General features: G+C 43.2%; 1 pseudogene; it reads left to right on the top strand.

The window, feature by feature from the left end:
* The first annotated feature begins 2,935 nt into the window (after positions 1 to 2,935).
* LOC122896706 lies at positions 2,936 to 4,352 on the top strand (annotated as a pseudogene).
* The last annotated feature ends 3,906 nt before the right edge of the window (positions 4,353 to 8,258 follow it).

Raw genomic sequence — 8,258 nt, 5'->3', positions numbered from 1 at the left:
TAGCCCTCTCAGGGTCCCAAGTTTATACAAGCTTCTTAGTTCCAGTTCCCCATCTTGTCTGCTTCCAGGCCCTTTTCTCTGGACCCCCAAGGCCCTTAAAATCTAAGCATCTTGGTTACAAAGATTAAGAGTTCTCTCTTCCCCTCCAGAGGGAATCAGTGTCAGCAGCTCCTTACCACCTGGAACTGTAGGCCCAGCTCTGATTTTGGCTTTGAAATATTTTCCTTACTCTCCTAACGATGCATTTAAAATGATACTTGCCAGGATGCCTCAGTGGCTCAGTCGCTTAGGCTTCCAACTCTTTTTGGCTCCAGTAGTGATCTCACGGACATGGAATCAGGCTCCGAGTCAGGCTCCAGACTCTGTGCAGGGTCTGCTCCAAACTTTCTCTCCCTCTCCCTCTGTCCCTATCCCCATTCATGCCATAAATAAATAAATGAATGAATGAATAAAATCTGTAGATAAACAGATAGATAAAATGATACTAGCCTCCTCAGGGTGCCTGGGTGGCTTAGTTGGTTAAGCGTCCAACTCCTGATTTCGGCTCAGGTCATGATCTCTTGAGTCATGAGATCAAGCCCCAGTCCGGCTCATGCTCAGATGGGGACTCTGTTTGAGATTCTCTCTCCTTCTGCCCCTCCCCCCACTCATGTGAGAGTGTACATAGCACCCCCCCATAAATAAATCTTAAAAAATTATTTTTGCCTTCTAACAGAAAGTAAATAAACTTTAAGAAAAAGGTTGGGTGGCACCCGGCTGGCTCACTCAGAAGAACATGGGGCTTTTGATCTCAGGGTTGTGAGTTTGAGCCCCGTGTTGGGCATAGAGATTAACAATAAAAAGAATAAAATTCAAAAATGAAGAAAAAAAATTTTATAAAAAAGGTGCTCTCCTTATTTTATCTAGCACTTCTAGGTATTCTGTGGCGGAAGGGCTTTCTGTTTACCCAAACTGCCACGTGGCACAAAATGGAGGTCTTACAGTAGGAGCCTAAAGAACATGTAAACACGAACATGTCCATGCTCCAGCCTCAGACTGTCTCAGCCTTGCATCCAGCCTTGCATCCACAATGGACCAGGGCCATTGTGATTCTGTGATTCTGATGTGTGTCTCCACTTAAAAACCACTGGAACAGAAAATAACAAGACTGGATCATTACAGCATGCAAGGAGACTGTTTATATTTTGCTGGAGAATAATCTTTGTCTATTTTTCCAAAGAAATGAAACCTTTATTGGCATCTACAAAGATAAAAAGCTTTTGCTACAGATGATTGCCTTTTGATGGTTAGTTCTTTTTATAGCTAATTGGATGCAGAAGAATTTGTTGAAATTATGTATTATTATAGAGTAGACAATTCCATTTTCTGAAAGGTAAGAAAAAATAGATGTTTGCATCATGTTTCCTGCATGAAAACTTTTCTTGGCCAAAATTTTGCTGAGCTCTGAAAACAGTTTAAATTTGTTGCATCATTTCCTTTGGCCTGTCAGTATGCCAAAAACCGGTATCAGAGGTTTTGACCTTTGGCAATTTTGTAGCTGAATAGATAATAATTCAGCAATTTTTAATTGTGCCACTGATAAGATAACTGAATAAGTAAATGAAAATTTCCAAGTGCCAAGTACAGATATCCAGTTTGCAGTTCTCACCAACACCCATTGAATCCAAGTGGCAAAAATGTCCATTGTGAATACTGTACATAATACTGTACAGAATTTGTCCAGAAGATACAAGCTAAATTTTTCAAGTCAGAAATTATTCTTGACAATCGGAATTATTGTTGACACAACATATGCTGTGTGTGAAAGTGATAAAAATTGAAATTTTAAAAATTAGCTTTCTGCAAATTTCTTAGTTATCAAAAAATATTAGAAAATAAATGGAGGGGTACCTGGCTGGGTCCATCGGTGGAACATATGACTCTTGATCTCAGGGTTGTGAATTCAAGCCCCATGTTGGGTGTAGAGATTACTTAAAAAAAATTAAAATTTTTAATGGAAAGAAATGGAGAAGTTTCTTCTGTTGTTTTGACAATCCTCATTATATTAACTAAGCAGTGTCTCCTTGCCCCATTTTGAACCAGGCAAAAATCCATATTCCATATACCGTAAGTTATTTTTTTAAAGATTTTATTTTGGGGGTATCTGGGTGGCTCAGTAGGTTAAGTGGCTGCCTTCAGCTCAGGTCATGATCTCAGGGTCTGGGATAAGCCCTGCATCAGGATCTCTGCTCAGCAGAGAGCCTTCTTCTCCCTCTCCCTTGCCCTCTGCCCCTCCCCCGACCCCACACCATACTCCCTACTCGTGCTCTCCTGCTCTCTCTCTCAAATAAATAAAATCTTTTAAAAAAAGACTTTTAAGTAATCTGTACACCCAATGTTGGGCTAAAACTCACAACAATGAGATCAAGAGTCCCATGATCTTCTGACTGAGCCAGCCGGGCACCCCCATGATAAGTTTTACAGGAGGTGTCTCATTTATTCCTTGCAAGAACCCCTGCTCATATTATCCACATTTTACAAATGAGAAATGAAGTAATGTACGAGACTGCACAACTGATAGGTGGTAGAGTTTTGATTTGAAACTAGAGCTTGTATGTTTAAGAAAACTGCACTGAGGCGTGCTGGGGTGGCTCAGTCGGTTGAGCGTCTGCCTTCGGTTCAGGTCATGATCTCAGGTTTCTGGGATCGAGCCCCACATCAGGGTTAGGGTTAGGGTTTCTCCCTCTGACTGCTGCTCTCCCTGCTTGTGCTCTCTCTCTCTTTCTGACAAATAAATAAATAAATAAATAAAATCTCAAAATAAAATATTAAAAAAAGGAGACTGCACTGGCTCTTACATTTAAAAAATTAAAAAGCCCCCACATAGAAGCAGATTCTTATGTCCTTCTCGAACCTCTCTCAGGTTCGCCTACTCGCCTCCACTATAGCCTCCACCATGTCCATCAGGGTGACCCAGAAGTCCTATAAGGTGTCCACTTGCAGCCCCCGGAGCCTTCAACAGTCACAAGTACACAAGTGCACCTGGCACCCACATCAGCTCTTCAGCCTTGTCCCATGTGGGCTGGGCACTGGCGTGAGGATGGTCCGGAGCCACCGTGTGGCTGGGGGTATGAGGGGCCTCACTGCTAGCTCAGTGCCTGCTGGGCCCCCTTAAGCTGGAGGTGGACCCCAGCATCTAGGCTGGATGGACCCGATCTAAGCTGGTGGACCCCAGGAGAAGGAGCAGTTGGAAACCCTTGACAAGTTTGCCTCCTTCATCAACAAAGTATGGCACCTGGAGCAGTAGAACAAAATTCTAGAGACCAAGTGAAGCCTCGTGCAGCAGCAGTGAACAGCTTGGAGCAACAATGACCACATGTTTGAGCGCTATCACAACAACCTTTGGTGGCAGCTAGACCCCCTGGGCCAGGAGAAGCTGACGCTGGAAGTGGAACTTGGCAACATGCAGGGACTGGTGGATGATTCAAAAATAAGTAGTAGGAGGAGATCAAAGAGCATGCAGACATGGAGTATGAATGTGTCCTAATCAAGCAGGAGGTGGGTGAAACTTACATGAACAAGGTAGAGCTGCAGTCTCACCTCAAAGGATGGACCAACAAGATCTGCTTCTTAAGGCAGCTGTATGAAGAGGTCAGTGAGACACAGACTCAGATCTCAGACACATTCGTGGTCCTGACCGTAGACAACAGCTCCTCCATGGATCTGGACAGCATCATTGCCAAGGTCAAGGTCCAGTACAAGGACATCACCAACCATAGCCAGGCTGAGGCTGACACCATGTACTAGATCAAGTACAAGGAGCTGTGGATATTGACTGGAAAGCACGGGGATGGCTGCTGTCACACGAAGATGGAGATTTCCAAGATGAACAACAACATCAGCCAACTCCAGGCTGAGATGGAGGGCCTCCAAGGCCAGAGGGCTTCCCCAGAGACCACCACCACTGCTGCAGAGCAGTGTGGGGAGCTGGCTCTTAAGGATGCCAATGCCAAGCTGGCCGAGCTGGAGGCCACCCTGCAGTGAGCCAAGCAGGACATGGCATGGCAATTGCATGAGTAAGAGGAATTCGTGAACGTCAAGCTGGCCCTGGACATCGAGATCACCACTTACTGCAAGCTGCTGGAGGGCAAGGAGAGCCAGCTGGAGTCTGGGATGCAGAAGGTGACTCAGGTGGACTCAGCCTACAGTGGCCTCATGAGCCCTGGCCTCAGCTACAGCCTAAGCTCCTTCCAGTCCAGCTTCAGCTGAGGGAAGGCTCCAGTTCCTTCAGCCAAGTCAGCTTCTCCAAGACCATGGTTGTGAAGCTGGTGTGCACAGTACCTGATGTGCAGTCCAGTGAACAGCCACTGTGATCCCTTCTAGCCTCTCTGCTCCTGAGGCTTCCATAGAGCCTTTGGGGGAAGGAGCTGTGCAAGGTTACATCAGGAACAAGAAACATACCTGAGGCTCAGCCTCAGATTTCAGCCTACCCTTGGAGGCATCTACTGCCTTGGGTACCCCCTCTTGCCCATGCCCCCAACCAAAAGCCAATTTAAGTGTCTTTTTCCAAATAAAGCCATCTGAGGCTCAAAATTTTAAAAATTTTAAAATAAAGAAATAAACTAAAAAGCAGAAACACACAAAGAGGAAACCTACTTAAAGAACAACCTAGGATCACAATGTTTAATATAAAGCTTCATTGGCCAGACCTCTCCAAATATATCCTAAATCCAACAAGCTGTCACTTCCACTGCCTCTCACTGGGACATCACAATCAGGGACCTCAGTGGCTCGCACAGCACAGTGTGCTCTTGGGATCAGCAGTATGGACATCACCTGGAAACTGATTAGAAATACAGATTATTGGGGCATCTGGGTGGCTCAGATGGTTGGTTGTCTGCCTTCGGCTCGGGTCATGATTTCCAGGTTCTGGGATTGAGCCCCATGTTGGGCTCCCATCTCAGTAAGGAGTCTGCTTCTCCCTTTCCCTCTGCCTCTCCTCCTTCTTGTGCGCTCTCTCTCTTTCTCTCATGAATAAATAAAATCTTTTTTTTAAATGCAGATTATCCACCCCCTCTGCCACCCCACACGTGCGCTCTCTCTCTTTCTCTCATGAATAAATAAAATCTTTTTTTTAAATGCAGATTATCCACCCCCTCTGCCACCCCACACCTGATTACTCAGAAACTCTGGGTGGGTGGGAGTGGTGAGCTGTGGTTTAATGAGCTGTCCGGGGGCTCTGATGCACATGCAAGTTTAACAACTGGCCTGACAGAAAGATGCATTATCCCCTCTTCTGACATTATCTCCTCTTAGCCAGTCTTTACGGAACCATCTGTCTTTTAAGAGTCATTCTTCTATATTCTATCTTTACAGAATAAAATTTCACCTTCAAGACCACAATGATCTTCATCAGTTCTTCTCAAATATATGCTTCCTTCAACAGCTCAACTGGATCTGCACAAACCCAAAACCTCAGGTCTCCCATGACCCAGATAATTTTCAAGGCTTCATGTATCTGTCTACACACAGAATTCTTTACACTCAAGCGTGGAGTGACTGGGTGGCTCAGTTGGTTGAGTGTCCAGCTCTTTTTTTTTTTTTCCAACTCTTAATTTTAGCTCAAGTCATGATCTCAGGGTCATGGGATCCAGTCCCACATCAGGCTCCATGCTTAGGATTCTCTCCCTCTCCCTCTTCCTCTGTGCCTCCCCACCCCTGCTGGTCTCTCCCTCTCTCTAAATTTAAAAAAATAAATAAATAAAATGAATAAATAAAAATAAGAAATAAATAAAAAAGAATTCTTTATACAGAAACAGAGTTTAACAACAAAAATAGTTAAAAAGGACTTCTAATCTCTGCTTGTGCCCCTCAAAAGAACACTAACAGTGACTAAAATTAAAGAGCTGAAAATATCAAGTCCTTATATGTCAATAATATCACAACGCAGCTGGAAAAAAATATTTAAATATCAAGTCCAGGCAATGACATGGAACAACCAGAACTCTCTCACGTTTTGGTGGGAATGTACATTGGTACATCCCCTTTGGAAAAATATTTAACAACAAATACTAAGATATAAATATGTCCACTCTATGACCCAGTAATTCCACATCTGGTTATATACCTAACATAAATGAGTGATTATGTCTACAAGACATAATTTACAAGTGATTATGTCTACACACACACAAACACACACACACACACACACACATATACATTATGTATACGCACACAGACACACACACAAACAAGAATGTTCATGGCATTTATAATCGACAAACTCTGGAAATATCCAGATGTCTGTCAAGTAGACAGAAGATAATTAATTTGTGAAATACTACAAATAACCTGTTTCTAACTTTAAAAAAATAAAGGTAACTTTTGCTACCTACCAACAGTATTGATATCTTTTTCTTTAAAGAATTTATTTATTTATTTGACAGAGAGATCACAAGTAGGCAGAGAGACGGGGAAGCAGGCCCCCCGCTGAGCAGAGAGCCTGATGTGGGGCTCGATCCCAGGACCTCAGGATCATTACCTGAGCCACCTAGGCACTCCAACAGTACTGATGTCTTACAGATGTAATGCTGAGTGAAAGAAAACAGACACAAGAGAGTACATACTGTATGATTCCATTTTTAGGAAGTTGAGAAAATAGACAAAAACTAATCTATGGTGATAGAAACTAGAAGAGTGATTACTTCTTAGGGAGCAGACTGGGAAGGGGATGAGGAAGGCATGTGGGATGCTGGTATGTTCCTTATCTTGATCTTGGTGGTGGTTACACAGGTGTAGACATATGTAAAAATTCATCAAGCTCAATCCTTAAGATTGAGCTTAATCCCAGGTTTGACTTGGCTTTTCACTAAATCTTTCCCTCTTGCTCACCACCTCTCAGGTCCAGCTTCTCCTAGGTCCATCTTATTCTTCCAATTCTGCATCCTGAAAGATCTCCAGTAGGATAGCAAAGACAAAATTCTCCTTACTAGACAGTTATGGGGAGAGAGGTAGAGAATCCTCAGCCAGTAATGTATCATATCTTCTCATACACTCAGCTATGAAGTTAATTAAACTTTCCTGTGGAAAAGGTACCACTGAGTAATTATTTCTTTTTAATGATAATGGGTACCCGTACAGACAACCGACTCCTCGCTTAAAATGCGGTAAGCTTTGATCTCGCTCTTCTTAGCAATATCTACTAGCCCATACCAGGATCTCATGCCTCATGGGGGTTTTTTGGCTGAAGGTTATAAAAGTAAAACTGGGAAACAGCAGGACTTCTGTAGAAGGGCAGAAAAGCCAAATTGCAATTTCCTAAAATAGGAATATTGGCAGCACATGTCAACTTTAAAAGGAACTGGTCATTGGCACAGAGCACAGAAATAATCAATAGCACTTGCCTGGTGTAAGTCCCCAATGTTAAATTTATAGTCTTTGACCCTTTTTCCCTCAACCTAGGGCCTGAGAATAGCTGGGGTTCGGCAGATGTATTCTTAAAGATCTGCAGTAACTTACCCCTTTAAAAGAAGTCCATAGGGGGTTACCAGGGGCTGGGAGGAGGAAGGAATAGAAAGTTATTATTTAATGGGTTCAAAATTTCTCTTTGGGATGATGAAAAAGTTCTGGAAGTAGTGATGATGATTATATACCATTGTGACTGCACTTAATGCCACTTTGAAATGGCCTAAACTATAATATTTATGTTTTGTATATTTTACCACTATTTTAAAAAAACAGGTCCGCAGAGACTTCCATTTCCAGTAATATAGCATGTTAGCTATCCTGGAAAACTTCCTAGGACAAAAATGCATAGAATATTAGAAAAGTATTTTAAATATTTCATAAATGCATGGTTGAGGTAGTGGAAAGTAAGGGAAATCCTCAAAGGTTTTGGGGTTTTTTTTAAAGATTTTTTACTTATTTATTTGAGGCAGAGAGAGAGAGAGCACAAGCATGGGGAAAGGCGGAGGGAGAGGGAGAAGCGGAGTCCCCACCAAGCAGGAAGCCCCATGTGGGGCTCGATCCCACGACCCTGAGATCATGACCTGAGCCGCGAAGACAGACACTCAACGGACTGAGCCACCCATGCACACTTCAAAGATTTTTTTTTTAATTCAGGATGAGAAAACATGAATTCAGAGAGGGGAGTAAGCTTTAAAACCAGTGGCCGCCCTGATGTCATCTGCTGACCTTAGCTATTTGAATGTGTCCTCAGTAGGAACAGAAGGTGTAGAAACTGGACCCTTGGTGAGGGAACTAGAGCAGACCAACCA

This window comes from Neovison vison, chromosome X (assembly GCF_020171115.1).
Source record: "Neovison vison isolate M4711 chromosome X, ASM_NN_V1, whole genome shotgun sequence".
In the NCBI taxonomy this organism is placed as follows: domain Eukaryota; kingdom Metazoa; phylum Chordata; class Mammalia; order Carnivora; family Mustelidae; genus Neogale; species Neogale vison.
This window is presented reverse-complemented; position numbering and strand designations above follow the sequence as displayed.